General features: G+C 44.9%; 18 non-coding genes and 6 pseudogenes across 18 annotated transcripts; all 24 read left to right on the plus strand.

Moving 5' to 3' along the window:
• Positions 1-786: 786 nt before the first annotated feature.
• LOC142536257 (5S ribosomal RNA) lies at positions 787-908 on the plus strand. Its single transcript, XR_012818114.1, has one exon. It is a non-coding gene; the product is annotated as a 5S ribosomal RNA (ribosomal RNA).
• A 678-nt stretch (positions 909-1586) lies between these two features.
• Positions 1587-1705, plus strand: LOC142536248 (5S ribosomal RNA). The gene has a single exon (XR_012818106.1). It is a non-coding gene; the product is annotated as a 5S ribosomal RNA (ribosomal RNA).
• A 680-nt stretch (positions 1706-2385) lies between these two features.
• Positions 2386-2500, plus strand: LOC142536261 (5S ribosomal RNA). Its single transcript, XR_012818118.1, has one exon. It is a non-coding gene; the product is annotated as a 5S ribosomal RNA (ribosomal RNA).
• Positions 2501-3188: 688 nt separating this feature from the next.
• LOC142536252 (5S ribosomal RNA) lies at positions 3189-3308 on the plus strand. The gene has a single exon (XR_012818109.1). It is a non-coding gene; the product is annotated as a 5S ribosomal RNA (ribosomal RNA).
• A 678-nt stretch (positions 3309-3986) lies between these two features.
• On the plus strand, positions 3987-4106 carry LOC142536258 (5S ribosomal RNA). Its single transcript, XR_012818115.1, has one exon. It is a non-coding gene; the product is annotated as a 5S ribosomal RNA (ribosomal RNA).
• A 687-nt stretch (positions 4107-4793) lies between these two features.
• LOC142536256 (5S ribosomal RNA) lies at positions 4794-4915 on the plus strand. Its single transcript, XR_012818113.1, has one exon. It is a non-coding gene; the product is annotated as a 5S ribosomal RNA (ribosomal RNA).
• Positions 4916-5601: 686 nt separating this feature from the next.
• LOC142536265 (5S ribosomal RNA) lies at positions 5602-5722 on the plus strand (annotated as a pseudogene).
• Positions 5723-6404: 682 nt separating this feature from the next.
• On the plus strand, positions 6405-6524 carry LOC142536264 (5S ribosomal RNA; annotated as a pseudogene).
• Positions 6525-7210: 686 nt separating this feature from the next.
• On the plus strand, positions 7211-7330 carry LOC142536262 (5S ribosomal RNA). The gene has a single exon (XR_012818119.1). It is a non-coding gene; the product is annotated as a 5S ribosomal RNA (ribosomal RNA).
• Positions 7331-8011: 681 nt separating this feature from the next.
• On the plus strand, positions 8012-8131 carry LOC142536254 (5S ribosomal RNA). The gene has a single exon (XR_012818111.1). It is a non-coding gene; the product is annotated as a 5S ribosomal RNA (ribosomal RNA).
• Positions 8132-8801: 670 nt separating this feature from the next.
• On the plus strand, positions 8802-8918 carry LOC142536270 (5S ribosomal RNA; annotated as a pseudogene).
• A 682-nt stretch (positions 8919-9600) lies between these two features.
• Positions 9601-9717, plus strand: LOC142536269 (5S ribosomal RNA; annotated as a pseudogene).
• Positions 9718-10394: 677 nt separating this feature from the next.
• Positions 10395-10515, plus strand: LOC142536259 (5S ribosomal RNA). Its single transcript, XR_012818116.1, has one exon. It is a non-coding gene; the product is annotated as a 5S ribosomal RNA (ribosomal RNA).
• A 688-nt stretch (positions 10516-11203) lies between these two features.
• LOC142536249 (5S ribosomal RNA) lies at positions 11204-11321 on the plus strand. Its single transcript, XR_012818107.1, has one exon. It is a non-coding gene; the product is annotated as a 5S ribosomal RNA (ribosomal RNA).
• A 681-nt stretch (positions 11322-12002) lies between these two features.
• LOC142536267 (5S ribosomal RNA) lies at positions 12003-12121 on the plus strand (annotated as a pseudogene).
• Positions 12122-12801: 680 nt separating this feature from the next.
• Positions 12802-12921, plus strand: LOC142536253 (5S ribosomal RNA). Its single transcript, XR_012818110.1, has one exon. It is a non-coding gene; the product is annotated as a 5S ribosomal RNA (ribosomal RNA).
• Positions 12922-13976: 1055 nt separating this feature from the next.
• On the plus strand, positions 13977-14097 carry LOC142536273 (5S ribosomal RNA). The gene has a single exon (XR_012818123.1). It is a non-coding gene; the product is annotated as a 5S ribosomal RNA (ribosomal RNA).
• Positions 14098-14780: 683 nt separating this feature from the next.
• Positions 14781-14899, plus strand: LOC142536260 (5S ribosomal RNA). The gene has a single exon (XR_012818117.1). It is a non-coding gene; the product is annotated as a 5S ribosomal RNA (ribosomal RNA).
• A 684-nt stretch (positions 14900-15583) lies between these two features.
• LOC142536251 (5S ribosomal RNA) lies at positions 15584-15704 on the plus strand. The gene has a single exon (XR_012818108.1). It is a non-coding gene; the product is annotated as a 5S ribosomal RNA (ribosomal RNA).
• A 684-nt stretch (positions 15705-16388) lies between these two features.
• Positions 16389-16509, plus strand: LOC142536271 (5S ribosomal RNA). The gene has a single exon (XR_012818121.1). It is a non-coding gene; the product is annotated as a 5S ribosomal RNA (ribosomal RNA).
• Positions 16510-17192: 683 nt separating this feature from the next.
• On the plus strand, positions 17193-17312 carry LOC142536255 (5S ribosomal RNA). Its single transcript, XR_012818112.1, has one exon. It is a non-coding gene; the product is annotated as a 5S ribosomal RNA (ribosomal RNA).
• A 683-nt stretch (positions 17313-17995) lies between these two features.
• Positions 17996-18116, plus strand: LOC142536272 (5S ribosomal RNA). Its single transcript, XR_012818122.1, has one exon. It is a non-coding gene; the product is annotated as a 5S ribosomal RNA (ribosomal RNA).
• A 1364-nt stretch (positions 18117-19480) lies between these two features.
• Positions 19481-19601, plus strand: LOC142536268 (5S ribosomal RNA; annotated as a pseudogene).
• A 677-nt stretch (positions 19602-20278) lies between these two features.
• Positions 20279-20399, plus strand: LOC142536263 (5S ribosomal RNA). The gene has a single exon (XR_012818120.1). It is a non-coding gene; the product is annotated as a 5S ribosomal RNA (ribosomal RNA).
• Positions 20400-20638: the final 239 nt, after the last annotated feature.

A 20638-nucleotide genomic window follows, 5' to 3' on the forward strand; every position in this document is an offset into this window, starting at 1 on the left:
ACTAATGTACACCGATCCCATCTAGAACTCGAAGTTAAGCGTGCTTGGGCGAGAGCAGTACTAGGATGGGTGACCCCCCTTGGAAGTCCTCGTGTTGCACCCTTTTCGTGTTTTATTTTTGATTACTTGTTGACAGACGATTTTCGGCTCAAATCATCTGAATCTCGATCGGACCAGATAAGACATGTGAAATGAAAGTAGCTCGGGCACTGCCGGATTTGGACAAAATTGTAGGCTAATTTGATTGTAAACGGGCAAACGGACGAGACTCATTACTACGCAATGAGCTGACGAGATTTTAGCCGAATTCCTTCTCTAAGACCCTCTAATTTGCGATTTACCGCTTCTGTTAAGCTTTCGTTTCTCGAGAGAATCCGCTTAGGAAGTTCGAAATTCGATTACCGGTTCCATTTTATCGTATCCCAGGCATAATAATAGCTTTACATTCGTTATTTCCTTCTTCTTCTTATTTTTTCTATTTTCTGGGAACATTTATCGATTTTGTTGTCGTGAGCCGGTTCTGTGCGGAAGGGTATGACGCAGATTACTCCGGAGACGGTTAACTCATTAAAAACAATTATTTCGACTGTTTTATCCATAATTTACGTAAACGGTCGTCGCGACACGAGGTCTTCCCAGAGGAGGTCACCCATCCTAGCTCTGCCATCGCGCCAGAACGCTTAACTTCATGGTTATGATTGGCGGAGAGCAGTGCCGCGTGTTGTCCATCGCCGCCCGCTCCACACGTACTCGAGGGATATAAGAATAAACATCCCACTCAATGTGGTGTGCGATCATACCAGCACTAATGCACCCGATCCCATCAGAACTCCGAAGTTAAGCTGTGCTTGGGCGTGAGAGCAGTACTAGGATGGGTGACCCCCTGGGAAGTCCTCGTGTTGCACCCTTTTCGTGTTTTTCTATTTTTGATTACTTGTTGACAGACGATTTTCGGCTCAAATCATCTGAATCTCGATCGGGACCAGATAAGACATGTGAAATGAAAGTAGCTCGGGCACTGCCGGATTTGGACAAAATTGTAGGCTAATTTGATTGTAAACGGGCAAACGGACGAGACTCATTACTACGCAATGAGCTGACGAGATTTTAGCCGAATTCTTCTCTAAGACCCTCTAATTTGCGATTTACCGCTTCTGTTAAGCTTTCGTTTCCTCGAGAAATCCGCTTAGGAAGTTCGAAATTCGATTCCGGTTCCATTTTATCGTATCCAGGCATAATAATAGCTTTACATTCGTTATTTCTTCTTCTTATTTTTTTTCTATTTTCTGGGAACATTTATCGATTTTTGTTGTCGTGAGCCGGTTCTGTGCGGAAGGGTATGACGCAGATTACTCCGGAGACGGTTAACTCATTAAAAACAATTATTTCGACTGTTTTATCCATAATTTACGTAAACGGTCGCGACACGAGGTCTTCCCAGGGAGGTCACCCATCCTAGCTCTGCCATCGCGCCAGAACGCTTAACTTCATGGTTATGATTGGGCGAGAGCAGTGCCGCGTGTTGTCCATCGCCGCCGCTCCACACGTACTCGAGGGATATAAGAATAAACATCCCACTCAATGTCGGGTGCGATCATACCAGCACTAATGCACCGGATCCCATCAGAACTCCGAAGTTAAGCGTGCTTGGGCGAGAGCAGTACTAGGATGGGTGACCCCCTGGGAAGTCCTCGTGTTGCACCCTTTTCGTGTTTTTCTATTTTGATTACTTGTTGACAGACGATTTTCGGCTCAAATCATCTGAATCTCGATCGGGACCAGATAAGACATGTGAAATGAAAGTAGCTCGGGCACTGCCGGATTTGGACAAAATTGTAGGCTAATTTGATTGTAAACGGGCAAACGGACGAGACTCATTACTACGCAATGAGCTGACGAGATTTTAGCCGAATTCCTTCTCTAAGACCCTCTAATTTGCGATTTACCGCTTCTGTTAAGCTTTCGTTTCCTCGAGAAATCCGCTTAGGAAGTTCGAAATTCGATTCCGGTTCCATTTTATCGTATCCAGGCATAATAATAGCTTTACATTCGTTATTTCCTTCTTCTTATTTTTTTTCTATTTTCTGGGAACATTTATCGATTTTTGTTGTCGTGAGCCGGTTCTGTGCGGAAGGGTATGACGCAGATTACTCCGGAGACGGTTAACTCATTAAAAACAATTATTTCGACTGTTTTATCCATAATTTACGTAAACGGTCGCGACACGAGGTCTTCCCAGGGAGGTCACCCATCCTAGCTCTGCCATCGCGCCAGAACGCTTAACTTCATGGTTATGATTGGGCGAGAGCAGTGCCGCGTGTTGTCCATCGCCGCCCGCTCCACACGTACTCGAGGGATATAAGAATAAACATCCCACTCAATGTCGGGTGCGATCATACCAGCACTAATGCACCGATCCCATCAGAACTCCGAAGTTAAGCGTGCTTGGGCGAGAGCAGTAGGATGGGTGACCCCCTGGGAAGTCCTCGTGTTGCACCCTTTTTCGTGTTTTTCTATTTTGATTACTTGTTGACAGACGATTTTCGGCTCAAATCATCTGAATCTCGATCGGGACCAGATAAGACATGTGAAATGAAAGTAGCTCGGGGCACATGCCGGATTTGGACAAAATTGTAGGCTAATTTGATTGTAAACGGGCAAACGGACGAGACTCATTACTACGCAATGAGCTGACGAGATTTTAGCCGAATTCCTTCTCTAAGACCCTCTAATTTGCGATTTACCGCTTCTGTTAAGCTTTCGTTTTCTCGAGAAATCCGCTTAGGAAGTTCGAAATTCGATTCCGGTTCCATTTTATCGTATCCCAGGCATAATAACTAGCTTTACATTCGTTTATTTCCTTCTTCTTATTTTTTTTCTATTTTCTGGGAACATTTTATCGATTTTGTTGTCGTGAGCCGGTTCTGGGCGGAAGGGGTATGACGCAGATTACATCCGGAGACGGTTAAGTCATTAAAACTAATTATTTCGACTATTTTATCCATAATTTACGTAAACGGTCGCGACACGAGGTCTTCCCAGGGTAGGTCACCCATCCTAGCTCTGCCATCGCGCCAGAACGCTTAACTTCATGGTTATGATTGGGCGAGAGCAGTGCCGCGTGTTGTCCATCGCCGCCCGCTCCACACGTACTCGAGGATATAAGAATAAACATCCCACTCAATTCTGGGTGCGATCATACCAGCACAATGCACCGGATCCCATCAGAACTCCGAAGTTAAGCGTGCTTGGGCGAAAGTGCAGTACTAGGATGGGTGACCCCCTGGGAAGTCCTCGTGTTGCACCCTTTTCGTGTTTTTCTATTTCTGATTACTTGTTGGACAGACGGTTTTCGGCTCAAATCATCTGAATCTCGATCGGGGACAGATAAACATGTTGAAATGAAAGTAGCTCGGGCACTGCCGGATTTGGACAAAATTGTAGGCTAATTTGATTGTAAACGGGCAAACGGACGAGACTCATTACTACGACAATGAGCTTGACGAGATTTATCCGAATTCCTTCTCTAAGACCCTCTAATTCTGCGATTTACCGCTTTCTGTTAAGCTTTCGTTTCCTCGAGAAATCCGCTAGAAAGTTCGAAATTCGATTCGGTTCCATTTATCGTATCCAAGCATAATAATAGCTTACATTCGTTATTTCCTTCTTTATTTTTTTTCTATTTTCTGGAACATTTATCGATTTTGTTGTCGTGAGCCGGTTCTGTGCGGAAGGGTAGTGACGCAGATTACTACCGGAGACGGTCAACTCATTCAAAACAATTATTCGACTGTTATTAATCCTAATTTACGTAAACGTCGCGACACGAGGTCTTCCCCAGGGAGGGTCACCCTCCTAGCTCTGCCATCGCGCCAGAACGCTTAACTTCATGGTTATGATTGGCGAAACCGTGCCGCATGTTGTCCATCGCCACGCCCGCTCCACACGTACTCGAGGGATATAAGAATAAACACCCACTCAATGTCGGGTGCGATCATACCAGCACTAATGCACCGGATCCCATCAGAACTCCGAAGTTAGCAGTGCCTTGGGCGAGAGCATTACTAGGATGGGTGAACCCCTGGGAAGTCCTCGTGTTGCACCCCTTTTCGTGTTTTTTCTATTTTGATTACTTGTTGACAGACGAGTTTCGGCTCAAATCATCTGAATCTCGATCGGGACCAGATAAGACATGTGAAATGAAAGTAGCTCGGGCACTGCCGGATTTGGACAAAATTGTAGGCTAATTTGATTGTAACCGGGCAAACGGACGAGACTCATTACTACGCAATGAGCTGACGAGATTTTAGCCGAATTCCTTCTCTAAGACCCTCTAATTTACGATTTACCGCTTCTGTTAAGCTTTCGTTTCCCTCGAAGAAATCCGCCTTAGGAAGTTCTCAATTCGATTCCGATTCCATTTTATCGTATCCCAGGCATAATAATAGCTTTACATTCGTTATTTTCCTTCTTCTTATTTTTTTTTCTATTTTCTGGAACATTTAGCGATTTTTGTTGTCGTGAGCCGGTTCTGTGCGGAAGGGTATGACGCAGATTACTCCGGAGACGGTGAACTCATTAAAAACAATTATTTCGACTGTTTTATCCATAATTTACGTAAACGGTCGCGACACGAGGTCTTCCCAGGGAGGTCACCCATCCTAGCTCTGCCATCGCGCCAGAACGCTTAACTTCAGGTTATGATTGGGCGAGAGCAGTTGCCGCGTGTTGTCCATCGCCGCCCGCTCCACACGTACTCGAGGGATATAAGAATAAACATCCCACTCAATGTCGGGTACGATCATACCAGCACTAAGTGCACCGGATCCCATCAGAACTCCGAAGTTAAGCGTTCTTGGGCGAGAGCGCAGTACTAGGATGGGTGACCCCCTGGGAAGTCCTCGTGTTGCACCCCTTTTCGTGTTTTTCTATTTTTGATTACTGTTGACAGACGAGTTTCGGCTCAAATCATCTGAATCTCGATCGGGACCATATAAGACATGTGAAATGAAAGTAGCTCGGCACTGCCGGATTTGGACAAAAATTGTAGGCTAATTTGATTGTAAACGGGCAAACGGACGAGATCATTACTACGCATGAGCTGACGAGATTTTAGCCGAATTCCTTCTCTTAAGACCTCTAATTTGCGATTTACCGCTTCTGTTAAGCTTTCGTTTCCTCGAGAAATCCGCTTAGGAAGTTCGAAATTCGATTCGGTTCCATTTTATCGTATCCCAAGGGCATATATAATAGCTTTACATTCGTTATTTCCTTCTTCTTATTTTTTTTCCTATTTTCTGGAACATTTATCGATTTTTGTTGTCGTGAGCCGGTTCTGTGCGGAAGGGTTATGACGCAGATTACTCCGGAGACGGTTAACTCATTAAAAACAATTATTTCGACTGTTTTATCCATAATTTACGTAAACGGTCGCGACACGAGGTCTTCCCAGGGAGGTCACCCATCCTAAGCTCTGCCATCGCGCCAGAACGCTTAACTTCATGGTTATGATTGGGAGAGAGCAGTGCCGCGTGTTGTCCATTCGCCGCCCGCTCCACAAGTACTCGAGGGATATAAGAATAACAATCCACTTAATGTCGGTAGTGCGATCATACCAGCACTAATGCACCGGATCCCATCAGAACTCCGAAGTTAAGCGTGCTTGGCGAGAGCTAGTACTTAGGATGGGTGACCCCCTGGGAAGTCCTCGTGTTGGCACACCCCTTTTCGTGTTTTTCTATTTTTGATTACTTGTTTGACAGACGATTTTCGGCTCAAATCATCTGAATCTCGATCGGGACCAGATAAGACATGTGAAATGAAAGTAGCTCGGGCACTGCCGGATTTGGACAAAATTGTAGGCTAATTTGATTGTAACGGCAAACGGACGAGACTCATTACTACGCAATGAGCTGACGAGATTTTAGTCCGAATTTCTTCTCTAATACCCTCTAATTTGCGATTTACCGCTTCTGTTAAGCTTTCGTTTCCTCGAGAATCCGCTTAGAAGTTCGAAAATTCGATTCCGGTTCCATTTTATCGTATCCCAGCATAATAATAGCTTTACATTCGTTATTTCTCTTCTTATTTTTTTTTCTATTTTCTGGGAACATTTATCGATTTTGTTGTCGTGAGCCGGTTTTGGTGCGGAAGGGTATGACGGCAGATTACTCCGAGACGGTGAACTCATTAAAAACAATTATTTCGACTGTTTATCCATAATTTACGTAAACGGTCGCGACACGAGGTCTTTCCCAGGGAGGTCACCCATCCTAGCTCTGCCATCGCGCCAGAACGCTTAACTTCATGGTTATGATTGGGCGAGAGCATGGCCGCGTGTTGTCCATCGCCGCCCGCTTCCACACGTACTCGAGGGATATAAGAATAAACATCCCACTCAATGTCGGTGCGTCATACCAGCACTAATGCATCGGATCCCATCAGAACTCCGAAGTTAAGCGTGCTTGGGCGAAAGGCAGTACTAGGATGGGGTGACCCCCTGGGAAGTCCTCGTGTTGCACCCCTTTTCGTGTTTTTCTATTTTTGATTACTTGTTGACAGACGATTTTCGGCTCAAATCATCTGAATCTCGATCGGGACCAGATAAGACATGTGAAATGAAAGTAGCTCGGGCACTGCCGGATTTGGACAAAATTGTAGGCTAATTTGATTGTAAACGGGCAAACGGACGAGACTCATTACTACGCAATGAGCTTGACGAGATTTTAGCCGAATTCCTTCTCTAAGACCCTCTAATTGCGATTTACCGCTTCTGTTAAGCTTTCGTTTCCTCGAGAAATCCGCTTAGGAAGTTCGAAATTCGATTCCGGTTTCCATTTTATCGTATCCCAGGCATAATAATAGCTTTACATTCGTTATTTCCTTCTTCTTATTTTTTTTCTATTTTCTGGGAACATTTATCGATTTTTGTTGTCGTGAGCCGGTTCTGTGCGGAAGGGTATGACGCAGATTACTCCGGAGACGGTGCAACTCATTAAAAACAATTATTTCGACTGTTTTATCCATAATTTACGTAAACGGTCGCGACACGAGGTCTTCCCAGGGAGGTCACCCATCCATAGCTCTGCCATCGCGCCAGAACGCTTAACTTCATGGTTATGATTGGGCGAGAGCAGTGCCGCGTGTTGTCCATCGCCGCCCGCTCCACACGTACTCGAGGGATATAAGAATAAACATCCCACTCAATGTCGGGTGCGATCATACCAGCACTAATGCACCGGATCCATCAGAACTCCGAAGTTAAGCGTGCTTGGGCGAAGAGCAGTACTAGGATGGGTGGACCCCCTGGGAAGTCCTCGTGTTGCAACCCCTTTTCGTGTTTTTCTATTTTTGATTACTTGTTGACAGACGATTTTCGGCTCAAATCATCTGAATCTCGATCGGAACCAGATAAGACATGTGAAATGAAGTAGCTCGGGCACTGCCGGATTTGGACAAAATTGTAGGCTAATTTGATTGTAAACGGGCAAACGGACGAGACTCATTACTACGCAATGAGCTGACGAGATTTTAGCCGAATTCCTTCTCTAAGACACTCTAATTTGCGATTTACGCTTCTGTTAAGCTTTCGTTTCCTCGAGAAATCCGCTAGGAAGTTCGAAATTCGATTCCGGTTCCATTTTATCGTATCCCAAGCATAATAATAGCTGTACAATTCGTATTTCCTTCTTCTTATTTTTTTTTCTATTTTATGGGAACATTTATCGATTTTTGTTGTCGTGAGCCGGTTCTGTGCGGAAGGGTATGACGCAGATTACTCCGGAGACGGTTAACTCATTAAAAACAATTATTTCGACTGTTTTATCCATAATTTACGTAAACGGTCGCGACCGAGGTCTTCCAGGGAGGTCACCCATCCTAGCTCCTGCCATCGCGCCAGAACGCTTAACTTCATGGTTATGATTGGGCGAGAGCAGTGCCGCGTGTTGTCCATCGCCGCCCGCTCCACACGTACTCGAGGGATATAAGAATAAACATCCCACTCAATGTCGGGTGCGATCATACCAGCACTAATGCATCGGATCCCATCAGAACTCCGAAGTTAAGCGTGCTTGGGCGATAGCGAAGTACTAGGATGGGTGACCCCTGGGAAGTCCTCGTGTTGCACCCCTTTCGTGTTATTCCTATTTTTGAATTACTTGTTGACGACGATGTTTCCGGCTCAAATCATCTGAATCTCGATCGGGACCAGATAGACCTGTGAAATGAAGTAGCTCGGGCAATGCCGGATTTGGACAAAATTGTAGCTAATTTGATTGTAAACGGGCAAAGCGGACCGAACTCATTACTACGCAATGAGCTGACGAGATTATAGCCGAATTCCTCTCTAGACCCTCTAATTTGCGATTTACCGCTTCTGTTAAGCTTTCGTTTCCTCGAGAAATCCGCTTAGGAGTTGGAAATTCGATTCCGGTTCCATTTTATCGTATCCCAAAGATAATAATAGCTTTACATTCGTTATTTCCTTCTTCTTATTTTTTTATTTTCTGGGAACATTTATCGTTTTGTTGTCGTGAGCCGGTTTCTGTGGGAAGGGTATAGCGCAGTTACTCCGGAGACGTAACTCATTAAAAACATTAGTTCGACTGTTTTATCCATAATTTACGTAAACGGTCGCGACACGAGTTCTTCCCAGAGAGGTCACCCATCCTAGCTCTGCCATCGACGCCAGAACCTTAACTTCATTGTTCTGATTGGGCGAGAACAGTGCCGCGTGTTGGCCATCGCCGCCTGCTCCACCCGTACTCGAGGGATATAAGATAAACATCCCATATAATGATCGGTGCTATCATACCAGCACTAATGCACGGATCCCATCAGACTCCGAAGTTAAGCGTGCTTGGCGAGAGCAGTACTAGGATGGTGACACCCCCTGGGAAGTCCTCGTGTTGCACCCTTTCGTGTATTTCCTATTTTTGATTACTGTTACAGACGATTTTCGGCTCAACTCATCTGATATCGATCGGGACTAGATAAGACATGTGAAATGAAAGTAGCTCGGGCACTGCCGGATTTGGAACAAATTGTAGGCTAATTTGAGTTAAAAGGGCAACGGACGAGACTCATTACTACGCAATGAGCTGACGAGATTTTAGCCGAATTCCTTCTCTAAGACCCTCTAATTTGCGATTTACCGCTTCTGTTAAGCTTTCGTTTCCTCGAGAAATCCGCTTAGGAAGTTGCGAAATTCGATTCCGGTTCCATTTTTATCGTATCCCAGCATATAAATAGCTTTACATTCGTTATTTCCTTCTTTCTATTTTTTTTTTCTATTTTCTGGGAACATTTTATCGATTTTTGTTGTCGTGAGCCGGTTCTGTGCGGAAGGGATATGACGCAGATTACTCCGGAGACGGTGGAACTCATTAAAAACTAATTATTTCGACTGTTTTATCCATAATTTAAGTAAACGGTCGCGACACGAGGTCTTCCCAGGAGGTCACCCATCTAGCTCTGCCATCGCGCCAGAACGCTTAACTCATGGTTTATGATTGGGCGAGAGCAGTGCCGCGTGTTGTCCATCGCCGCCCGCTCCACACGTACTCGAGGGATATAAGAATAAACTCCCACTCAATGTCGGCGTGCGATCATCCAGCACTAATGCTCGGATCCCATCAGAACTACGAAGTTAAGCGTGCTTGGGCGAAGAGCAGTACTAGGATGGGTGACCTCCCTGGAGTCCTCGTGTTGCACCCCTTTCGTGTTTTTCTATTTTGATTACTTGTTGACAGACGATTTTCGGCTCAAATCATCTGAATCGCGATCGGACAAGATAAGACATGTGGAAATGAAAGTATCGGTACTGCCGGATTTGACAAAATTGTAGGCTAATTTGATTGTAAAATGGGAAAACGGACGAGACTCATTACTACGCAATGAAGCTGACGAGATTTTATCCGAATTCCTTCTCTAGACCCTCTAATTTGCGATTTAGCCGCTTTGGTTCAAGCTTTCGTTTCCTCAGAGACATCCGCCTAGGGAAGTTCGAAATCGATTCCGGTTCCATTTTATCTTTATCCTAGCATAAGCTTTACATTCGTTATTTCCTTCTTCTTATTTTTTTCTATTTTCTGGGAACATTTATTCGATTTTGTGTGTCGTGAGCCGGTTCTGGCGGAAGGGTATGACGCAGATTACTCCGGAGACGGTGTAACTCATTAAAAACAATTATTTCGACTGTTTTATCCATAATTTACGTAAACGGTCGCGACACGAGGTCTTCCCAGGAGGTCACCATCCTAGCTCTGCCAATCCGCGCCAGAACGCTTAACTTCATGGTTATGATTGGGCGAGAGCAGTGCCGCGTGTTGTCCATCGCCGCCCGCTCCACACGTACTCGAGGGATATAAGAATAAACATCCCACTCCAATGTCGGGTGCGATCATACCAGGCACTAATGCACCGGATCCCATCAGAACTCCGAAGTTAAGCGTGCTTGGGCGAAGCGCAGTACTAGGATGGGTGAACCCCCTGGAAGTCCTCGTGTTGCACCCCTTTTCGTGTTTTTCTATTTTTGATTACTGTTGACAGACGATTTTCGGCTCAAATCATCTGAATCTCGATCGGGACCAGATAAAGACATGTGAAATGAAAGTAGCTCGGGCACTGCCGGATTTGGACAAAATTGTAGGCTAATTTGATTGTAAACGGGCAAACGGACGAGACTCATTACTACGCAATGAGCTGACGAGATTTTAGCCGAATTCCTTCTCTAAGACCCTCTAATTGCGATTTTACCGCTTCTGGTAAGCTTCGTTTTCCTCGAGAAATCCGCTTAGGAAGTTCGAAATTCGATTCCGGTTCCATTTTATCGTATCCTAAGCATAATAATAGCTTTACATTCGTTATTTCCTTCTTCTTATTTTTTTTCTATTTTCTGGACACATTTATTCGATTTTTGTTGTCGTGAGCCGGTTCTGTGCGGAAGGGTAAGGACGCAGATTACTCCGGAGACTGTTAACTCATTAAAAAACAATTATTTCGACGGTTTTATCCATAATTTACGTAAACGGTCGCGACACGGGTCTTCCAGGGAGGGTCACCCATCCTAGCTCTGCCATCGCGCCAGAACGGCTTAACTTCATGGTTATGATTGGGCGAGAGCAGTGCCGCGTGTTGTCCATCGCCGCCAGCTCCACACGTACTCGAGGGATATAAGAATAAACATACCCACTCAAATGTCGGGTACGATCATACCAGCACTAATGCACCGGATCCCATCAAACTCCGAAGTTAAGCGTGCTTGGGCGAGAGCAGTACTAGGATGGGTGACCCCCTGGGAAGTCCTCGTGTTGCACCCTCTTTTCGTGTTTTTCTATTTTCTGATACTTGTTGACAGACGATTTCGGCTCAAATCATCTGAAATCTCGATCGGGACCAGATAAGACATGTTAAATGAAAGTAGCTCAGGGCACTGCCGGATTTGGACAAAATTGCTAGGCTAATTTGATTGTAAACGGGCAAACGGACGAGACTCATTACTACGCAATGAGCTGACGAGATTTTATGCCGAATTCCTTCTCTAAGACCCTCTAATTTGCGATTTACCGCTTCTGTTACAGCTTTCGTTTCTCGAGAAAATCCGCTAGGAAGTTCGAAATTCGATTCCGGTTCAATTTTATTCGTATCCGAGGCATAATAATAGCTTTACATTCGTTATTTCCTTCTTCTTATTTTTTTCTATTTTCTGGAACATTATATCGATTTTGTTGTCGTGAGCCGGTTCTGTGCGGAAGGGTATGACGCAGATTACTCCGGAGACGTGAACTCAGTAAAACAATTATTTCGACTGTTTTATCCATATTTACGTAAACGTCGCGACACGAGGTCTTCCATGGGAGGTCACCCATCCTACTCTGCCATCGCGGCCAGAACGCTTAACTTCATGGTTATGATTGGGCGAGAGCAGTGCCGCGGTTGTCCATCGCCGCCCGCGTCCACACGTCGTCGAGGGATATAAGAATAACATCCACTCAATGTCAGGGTGCGATCATACCAGCACTAAGTGCACGATCCCATCAGAACTCCGAGTTAAGCGTGCTTGGGCGAAAGCGCAGTACTAGGATGGGTGACCCCCTGGGAAGTCCTCGTGTTGCACCCCTTTTCGTGTTTTCTATTTTGATTACTTGTTGACAGACGAGTTTCGGCTCAAATCATCTGAATCTCGATCGGGACCAGATAAGACATGTGAAATGAAAGTAGCCTCGGGCACTGCCGGATTTGGACAAAATTGTAGGCTAATTTGATTGTAAACGGGCAAACGGACGAGACTCATTACTACGCAATGAGCTGACGAGATTTTAGCCGAATTCCTTCTTTAAGACCCTCTAATTTGCGATTTACCGCTTCTGTTAAGCTTTCGTTTTCTCGAGAAATCCGCTTAGGAAGTTCGAAATTCGATTCCGGTTCCATTTTATCGTAGCCGAGGCATAATAATAGCTTTACATTCGTTATTTCCTTCTTCTTATTTTTTTTCTATTTTCTGGGAACATTTATCGTATTTTGTTGTCGTGAGCCGGTTCTGTGCGGAAGGGTATGACGCAGATTACTCCGGAGACGAATAACTCATTACAACAATTATTTCGACTGTTTTATCCATAATTTACGTAAACGGTCGCGACACGTGGTCTTCCCAGGGAGGTCACCCATCCTAGCTCTGCCATCGCGCCAGAACGCTTAACTTCATGGTTATGATTGGGCGAGAGCAGTGCCACGTGTTGTCCATCGCCGCCGCTCCACACGTACTCGAGGGATATAAGAATAAACATCCCACTCAATGTCGAGTGCGATCATACCAGCACTAATGCACCGGATCCCATCAGAACTCCGAAGTTAAGCGTGCTTGGGCGAAGCGCAGTACTAGGATCGGTGACCACCTGGGAAGTCCTCGTGTTGCACCCCTTTTCGTGTTTTTCTATTTTTGATTACTTGTTGACGGACGATTTTCTGCTCAAATCATCTGAATCTCGATCGGGACCAAATAAGACATGTGAAATCAGCGTAGCTCGGGTACTGCCTGATTTGGACAAAATTGTAGGCTAATTTTATTGTAAACGGGCAAACGGACGAGACTCATTACTCCGCAAAGTGCTCGCGAGATTTAGCTAAATTTCTTCTCTAAGACCCTCTAAGTTGCGATTTACAACTTCTGTTAATGTTTCGTTTCCTCAAAAAATCCGTTTAGGAAGTTCGAAATTCGATTCCGGATCCATTTATCGTATCCCAGGAATAATAATAGCTTTACATTCATAGAAGTCCTCGTGTTGCACCCCTTTTCGTGTTTTTCTATTTTTGATTACTTGTTGACAGACGATTTTCGGCTCAAATCATCTGAATCTCGATCGGGACCAGATAAGACATGTGAAATGAAAGTAGCTTGGGCACTACCGGATTTGGACAAAATTGTAGGCTAATTTGATTGTAAACGGGCAAACGGACGAGACTCATTACTACGCAATGAGCTGACGAGATTTTATCCGAATTTCTTCTCTAAGACCCTCTAATTTGCGATTTACCGCTTCTGTTAAGCTTTCGTTTCCTCGAGAAATCCGCTTAGGAAGTTCGAAATTCGATTCCGGTTCCATTTTATCGTATCCCAGGCATAATAACAGCTTTACATTCGTTATTTCCTTCTTCTTATTTTTTTTTCTATTTTCTGGGAACATTTATCGATTTTTGTTGTCGTGAGCCGGTTTTGGGCGGAAGGGTATGACGCAGATTACTCCGGAGACGGTGAACTCATTAAAAACAATTATTTCGACTGTTTTATCCATAATTTACGTAAACGGTCGCGACACGAGGTCTTCCCAGGGAGGTCACCCATCCTAGCTCTGCCATCGCGCCAGAACGCTTAACTTCATGGTTATGATTGGGCGAGAGCAGTGCCGCGTGTTGTCCATCGCCGCCCGCTCCACACGTACACGAGGGATATAAGAATAAACATCCCACTCAATGTCGGGTGCGATCATACCAGCACTAATGCATCGGATCCCATCAGAACTCCGAAGTTAAGCGTGCTTGGGCGAAAGTGCAGTACTAGGATGGGTGACCCCCTGGGAAGTTCTCGTGTTGCACCCCTTTTCGTGTTTTTCTATTTTTGATTACTTGTTGACAGACGATTTTCGGCTCAAATCATCTGAATCTCGATCGGGACCAGATAAAACATGTGAAATGAAAGTAGCTCGGGCACTGCCGGATTTGGACAAAATTGTAGGCTAATTTGATTGTAAACGGGCAAACGGACGAGACTCATTACTACGCAATGAGTTGACGAGATTTTATCCGAATTCCTTCTCTAAGACCCTCTAATCTGCGATTTACCGCTTCTGTTAAGCTTTCGTTTCCTCGAGAAATCCGCTTAGAAAGTTCGAAATTCGATTCGGGTTCCACTTTATCGTATCCCAAGCATAATAATAGCTTTACATTCGTTATTTCCTTCTTCTTATTTTTTTTTCTATTTTCTGGGAACATTTATTCATTTTTGTTGTCGTGAGTCGGTTCTGTGTGGAAGGGTATGACGCAGATTACTCCGGAGACGGTCAACTCATTAAAAACAATATTTCGACTATTTTATCCATAAATTACGTAAACGGTCGCGACACGAGGTCTTCCCAGGGAGGTCACCCATCATAGCTCTGCCATCGCGCCAGAACGCTTAACTTCATGGTTATGATTGGGCGAGAGCAGTGCCGCATGTTGTCCATCGCCGCCCGCTCCACACGTACTCGAGGGATATAAGAATAAACATCCCACTCAATGTCGGGTGCGATCATACCAGCACTAATGCACCGGATCCCATCAGAACTCCGAAGTTAAGCATGCTTGGGCGAGAGCAGTACTAGGATGGGTGACCCCCTGGGAAGTCCTCGTGTTGCACCCCTTTTCGTGTTTTTCTATTTCTGATTACTTGTTGACAGACGAGTTTCGGCTCAAATCATCTGAATCTCGATCGGGACCAGATAAGACATGTGAAATGAAAGTAGCTCGGGCACTGCCGGATTTGGACAAAATTGTAGGCTAATTTGATTGTAAACGGGCAAACGGACGAGACTCATTACTACGCAATGAGCTGACGAGATTTTAGCCGAATTCCTTCTCTAAGACCCTCTAATTTACGATTTACCGCTTCTGTTAAGCTTTCGTTTCCTCGAGAAATCCGCCTAGGAAGTTCGAAATTCGATTCCGATTCCATTTTATCGTATCCCAGGCATAATAATAGCTTTACATTCGTTATTTCCTTCTTCTTATTTTTTTTTCTATTTTCTGGGAACATTTATCGATTTTTGTTGTTGTGAGCCGGTTCTGTGCGGAAGGGTATGACGCAGATTACTCTGGAGACGGTGAACTCATTAAAAACAATTATTTTGACTGTTTTATCCATAATTTACGTAAACGGTCGCGACACGAGGTCTTCCAAGGGAGGTCACCCATCCTAGCTCTGCCATCGCGCCAGAACGCTTAACTTCATGGTTATGATTGGGCGCGAGCATTGCCGCGTGTTGTCCATCGCCGCCCGCTCCACACGTACTCGAGGGATATAAGAATAAACATCCCACTCAATGTCGGGTGCGATCATACCAGCACTAATGCACCGGATCCCATCAGAACTCCGAAGTTAAGCGTGCTTGGGCGAAAGCGCAGTACTAGGATGTGTGACCCCCTGGGAAGTCCTCGTGTTGCACCCCTTTTCGTGTTTTTCTATTTTTGATTACTTGTTGACAGACGATTTTCGGCTCAAATCATCTGAATCTCGATCGAGACCATATAAGACATGTGAAATGAAAGTAGCTCGGGAAATGCCGGATTTGGACAAAATTGTAGGCTAATTTGATTGTAAACGGCAAACGGACGAGACTCATTACTACGCAATGAGCTGACGAGATTTTAGCCGAATTCCATCTCTAAGACACTCTAATTTGCGATTTACCGCTTCTGTTAAGCTTTCGTTTCCTCGGGAAATCCGCTTAGGAAGTTTGAAATTCGATTCCGGTTCCATTTTATCGTATCCCAAACATAATAATTGCTGTACATTTGTTATTTCCTTCTTCTTATTTTTTTTTCTATTTTCTGGGAACATTTATCGATTTTTGTTGTCGTGAGCCGGTTCTGTGCGGAAGGGTATGACGCAGATTACTCCGGAGACGGTTAACTCATTAAAAACAATTATTTCAACTGTTTTATCCATAATTTACGTAAACGGTCGCGACACGAGGTCTTCCCAGGGAGGTCACCCATCCTAGCTCTGCCATCGCGCCAGAACGCTTAACTTCATGGTTCTGATTGGGCGAGAACAGTGCCGCGTGTTGTCCATCGCCGCTTGCTTCACCCGTACTCGAGGGATGTAAGAATAAACATCCCACTCAATGATCGGGTGCTATCATACCAGCACTAATGCATACCGGATCCCATCAGAACTCCGAAGTTAAGCGTGCTTGGGCGAGAGCAGTACTAGGATGGGTGACCCCCTGGGAAGTCCTCGTGTTGCACCCTTTTTCGTGTATTTCTATTTTTGATTACTTGTTGACAGACGATTTTCGGCTCAAATCATCTGAATCTCGATCGGGACTAGATAAGACATGTTAAATGAAAGTAGCTCGGGCACTGCCGGATTTGGACAAAATTGTAGGCTAATTTGATTGTAAACGGGCAAACGGACGAGACTCATTACTACGCAATGAGCTGACGAGATTTTAGCCGAATTCCTTCTCTAAGACCCTCTAATTTGCGATTTACCGCTTCTGTTCAGCTTTCCTTTTCTTCGAGAAATCCGCTAGGAAGTTCGAAATTCGATTCTGGTTCCATTTTATCGTATCCTAAGAATAATAATAGCTTTACATTCGTTATTTCCTTCTTCTTATTTTTTTTTATTTTCTGGGAACATTTATCGATTTTTGTTGTCGTGAGCCGGTTCTGTGCGGAAGGGTATGACGCAGATTACTCCGGAGACGGTGAACTCATTAAAAACAATTATTTCGACTGTTTTATCCATAATTTACGTAAACGGTCGCGACACGAGGTCTTCCCAGGGAGGTCACCCATCCTACCTCTGCCATCGAGCCAGAACGCTTAACTTCATGGTTATGATTGGGCGAGAGCATGGCCGCGTGTTGTCCATCGCCGCCCGCTTCCACACGTACTCGAGGGATATAAGAATAAACATCCCACTCAATGTCGGGTGCGATCATACCAGCACTAATGCACCGGATCCCATCAGAACTCCGAAGTTAAGCGTGCTTGGGCGAAAGAGCAGTACTAGGATGGGTGACCCCTGGGAAGTCCTCGTGTTGCCACCCCTTTCGTGTTTTTCTATTTTTGATTACTTGTTGACATACGATTTCGGCTCAAATCATCTGAATCTCGATCGGGACCAGATAAGACATGTTAAATGAAAGTAGCTCGGGCACTGCCGGATTTGAACAAAATTGTAGGCTAATTTGATTGTAAACGGGCAAACGGACGAGACTCATTACTACGCAATGAAGCTGACGAGATTTTATCCGAATTCTTCTCTAAGACCCTCTAATTTGCGATTTACCGCTTTTGTTCAAGCTTTCGTTTCCTCGAGAAATCCGCCTTAGGAAGTTCGAAATTCGATTCAGGTTCCATTTTATCGTATCCGAGGCATAATAATAGCTTTACATTCGTTATTTCCTTCTTCTTATTTTTTTTCTATTTTCTGGGAACATTTATCGATTTTTGTTGTCGTGAGCCGGTTCTGTGCGGAAGGGTATGACGCAGATTACTCCTGAGACGGTGAACTCATTAAAAACTATTATTTCGACTGTTTTATCCATAATTTACATAAACTGTCGCGATACGAGTCTTTCTAGGGAGGTCACCCATCCTAGCTCTGCCATCGCGCCAGAACGCTTAACTTCATGGTTATGATTGGGCGAGAGCAGGGCCGCGTGTTGTCCATCGCCGCCCGCTCCGCACGTACTCGAGGGATATAAGAATAAACATCCCACTCAATGTCGGGTGCGATCATACCAGCACTAATGCACCGGATCCCATCAGAACTCCGAAGTTAAGCGTGCTTGGGCGAAAGCGCAGTACTAGGATGGGTGACCCCCTGGGAAGTCCTCGTGTTGCACCCCTTTTCGTGTTTTTCTATTTTTGATTACTTGTTGACAGACGATTTTCGGCTCAAATCATCTGAATCTCGATCGGGACCAGATAAGACATGTTAAATGAAAGTAGCTCGGGCACTGCCGGATTTGGACAAAATTGTAGGCTAATTTGATTGTAAAACGGGCAAACGGACGAGACTCATTACTACGCAATGAGCTGACGAGATTTTAGCCGAATTCTTCTCTAAGACCCTCTAATTTGCGATTTACCGCTTCTGTTAAGCTTTCGTTTCTCGAGAAATCCGCTTAGGAAGTTGAAATTCGATTCCGGTTCCATTTTATCGTATCCCAAGCATAATACAGCTTTACATTCGTTATTTCCTTCTTCTTATTTTTTTTCTATTTTCTGGGAACATTTATCGATTTTTGTTGTCGTGAGCCGGTTCTGTGCGGAAGGGTATGACGCAGATTACTCTGGAGACGGTTAACTCATTAAAAACAATTATTTCGACTGTTTTATCCATAATTTACGTAAACGGTCGCGACACGAGGTCTTCCCAGGGAGGTCCCATCCAGCTCTGCCATCGCGCCAGAACGCTTAACTTCATGGTTATGATTAGGGCGAACAGTGCCGCGTGTTGTCCATCGCCGCTTGCTCACCCGTACTCGAAGGATATAAGAATAAACATCTCACCCCTGGGAAGTCCTCGTGTTGCACCCCTTTTCGTGTTTTTCTATTTTTGATTACTTGTTGACAGACGATTTTCGGCTCAAATCATCTGAATCTCGATCGGGACCAATAAGACAGTTAAATGAAAGTAGCTCGGGCACTGCCGGATTTGACAAAATTGTAGGCTAATTTTATTGTAAACGGCAAACGGACGAGACTCATTACTACGCATGAGCTGACGCGATTTTATCCGAATTCTTCTCTAAGACCCTCTAATTTGCGATTTACCGCTTCTGTTAGCTTTCGTTTCCTCGAGAAATCCGCTTAGGAAGTTGAAATTCGATTCCGGTTCCATTTTATCGTATCCAGGCATATAATAGCTTTACATTCGTTTTTCTTCTTCTTATTTTTTTCTATTTTCCTGGGAACATTATCGATTTTGTTGTCGTGAGCCGGTTCTGTGCGGAAGGGTAGACGCAGATTACACCGGAGACGGTTAACTCTTAAAACCATTATTTCGACTACTGTTGTATCCGTAATTACGTAAACGGTCGCAGACACGAGGTCCTTCCCAGGGAGGTACCCATCCTAAGCTCTGCATCCGCTGCCAGAACGCTTAACTTCAATGGTTATGATTGGGCGAGAGCAGTGCCGCGTGTTGTCCATCGCCGCCCGCTCCACACGTACTCGAGGATATAAGATAAACATCCCACTCAATGTCGGGTGCGATCATACCAGCACTAATGCACCGATCCCATCAAGAACTCCGAAGTTAAGCGTGCTTGGGCGAGAGCATTACTAAGGATGGGTGCACCCCCTGGGAAGTCCTCGTGTTGCCACCCTTTTTCGTGTTTCGTATTTTTGATTACTTGGTGACAGAACGATTTTCGGCTCAAATCATCTGAATCTCGATCGGGACCAGATAAGACATGTGAATGAAAGTAGCTCGGGCACTGCCGGATTTGGACAAAAATTGTAGGCTAATTTGATTGTAAACGGGCAAACGGAGGAGACTCATTACTACGCAATAGCTGACGAGATTTTAGCCGAATTCCTTCTCTAAGACCCTCTAATTTGCGATTTAACCGCTTTGTTCAGCTTTCGTTTCCTCGAGAAATCCGCTTAGGAAGTTCGAAATTCGATTCCGGTTCCCATTTTATCGTATCCCAGGCATAATAATAGCTTTACTTCGTTATTTCCTTCTTCTTATTTTTTTTCTATTTTCTGGGGAACATTTATCGATTTTTGTTGTCGTGAGCCGGTTCTGTGCGGAAGGTATGGACGCAGATTACTCCGGAGACGGTTAACTCATTAAAACAATATTTCGACTGTTTTATCCATAATTTACGTAACGGTCGCGACCGAGTCTTCCCAGGGAGGTCACCCATCCTAGCTCTGCCATAGCGCAGAACGCTTAACTTCATGGTTATGATTGGGCGAGAGCAGGGCCGCGTGTTGTCCATCGCCGCCCGCTCCACACGTACTCGAGGGATATAAGAATAACATCCCACTCAATGTCGGGTGCGATCATACCAGCACTAATGCACCGGATCCTATCAGAACTCCGAAGTTAAGCGTGCTTGGGCGGGAAAGCGCAGTACTAGGATGGGTGCCCCTGGGAAGTCCTCGTGTTGCACCCCTTTCGTGTTTTTCTATTTTTGATTACTTGTTGACAGACGATTTTCGGCTCAAAATCATTGAATCTCGATCGGGACCAGATAAGACATGTTAAATGAAAGTAGCTCGGGCACTGCCGGATTTGAACAAAATTGTAGGCTAATTTGATTGTAAACGGGCAAACGGACGAGACTCATTACTACGCAGAGCTACGAGATTTTAGCCGAATTTCTTCTCTAAGACCCTCTAATTGCGATTTACC

The sequence above is a fragment of the Primulina tabacum genome, unplaced genomic scaffold, assembly GCF_025594145.1.
Source record: "Primulina tabacum isolate GXHZ01 unplaced genomic scaffold, ASM2559414v2 Contig1291, whole genome shotgun sequence".
Classification (NCBI taxonomy): domain Eukaryota; kingdom Viridiplantae; phylum Streptophyta; class Magnoliopsida; order Lamiales; family Gesneriaceae; genus Primulina; species Primulina tabacum.